This window comes from Diaphorina citri, unplaced genomic scaffold (genome assembly GCF_000475195.1).
Source record: "Diaphorina citri unplaced genomic scaffold, Diaci psyllid genome assembly version 1.1 scaffold12981, whole genome shotgun sequence".
Taxonomy (NCBI): domain Eukaryota; kingdom Metazoa; phylum Arthropoda; class Insecta; order Hemiptera; family Psyllidae; genus Diaphorina; species Diaphorina citri.
Genome location: NW_007390350.1, coordinates 1 through 1,402, shown reverse-complemented (window position 1 = coordinate 1,402; position 1,402 = coordinate 1). Strand labels below are relative to the sequence as shown.

General features: G+C 39.9%; 1 long non-coding RNA gene across 1 annotated transcript; it reads right to left on the bottom strand.

The window, feature by feature from the left end:
* Positions 1–1,053: 1,053 nt before the first annotated feature.
* Positions 1,054–1,402, bottom strand: LOC113473030. The gene is made up of 2 exons (XR_003395125.1): positions 1,346–1,402; positions 1,054–1,109 (listed from the first exon to the last, which is right to left on the bottom strand). It is a non-coding gene; the product is annotated as an uncharacterized LOC113473030 (long non-coding RNA).

Genomic DNA, 1,402 nt, shown 5'->3' with positions numbered 1-1,402 from the left:
GGTTTTCCTTGCCCTTGGGATCAATTGAATTTGAAGAAACCATTTACTGTTGGAGATTTGAAATTAAACAATAAGTTGGAAAAATAATCATAGCATTTCTAAAAGCTTCCTTTGGGATCAATCATTTGCATGATACAAATTTCTTGACCCCGCCGGGAATCGAACCCGGGTCTCCCGCGTGCAAGGCGAGCTTTATTTGTGTTAAAGCAGAGCCTTTTCACAACTTTCGGGGTCGAGTGGATTGTAACACATCACATGCCTTCGGGCACACTCCATTTGTCAAGAGTCTAGGTTTTCCTTGCCCTTGGGATCAATTGAATTTGAAGAAACCATTTACTGTTGGAGATTTGAAATTAAACAATAAGTTGAAAAGATAATCATAGCATTACTAAGAGCTTCCTTTGTGATCAATTTTCCCACCTTTCAAGGATCTTTTTACACTGGTAAATCCACCACTGGTCGCTACTAGAATAAAGCAGCTACTCAATTGTCAAAGTATTTCACGTCATTCCTACTCTAAACTCTTTGATATAACCAACCTGATTACCTAAACATTTGATAACTTTACTAACTTGACAGATCGGCTAGGCTCTTGATCAGGAGTGGGGGATGTGCAGGTAGATCTTTTTACACTGGTAAATCCACCACTGGTCGCTACTAGAATAAAGCAGCTACTCAATTGCCAAGGTATTTCACGTCATTCCTACTCTCAACTCTTTGATAAAACCAACCTGATAAACATTTGATAGCTTTACTAACTTGACAGATCGGCTAGGCTCTTGATCAGGAGTGGGGGATGTGCAGGTCATATCTATAATTTTTCTTTTTACTCTGGTAATGCCGCCACTGGTCGCTACTCGATTAAAGTAGCTACTCAATTGTCCTCACGAGGCTGTGTGCACCCCAAACTCCAAGCACAGAGCCGAAAAGAACCTCAGCCCCGCCAGGAATTGAACCCTGACCTCCTGTGTGCAAGCCTAGTATGATACCCACTCGGCCATGCAGGCTACTCTATAGTTCCTAATGTATTAATATTAATAAAATATTCTCAGTTTGCTCACCTGTATTGGCAGTTTGGAGTTTTCTCACTCGTTGGGGTTTGGGAGCATCTGGAAAAAAAAAGGTCATACCTAAAATTAGAAGGAAGAAAAAACTTGTGGTATTTAAGAAATTACAAAGCCTCCTACATATGAAATGAACACTGGTTACTTTGGTGGGATTAGGATCATAAGTAGTTACCTATTTAGTTAAGGACCTCAACCTAATGCATAATGGCTTATATTTTTACATCAAAACTGGCTCATTGGTTATTTCCCAATAAAGTATTTGACTCTGATTTACTTACCTACAGGCACAGAACCAGAGCTTCCAGAGTTGAGAATCTGATCTAAACTTCTGTCCA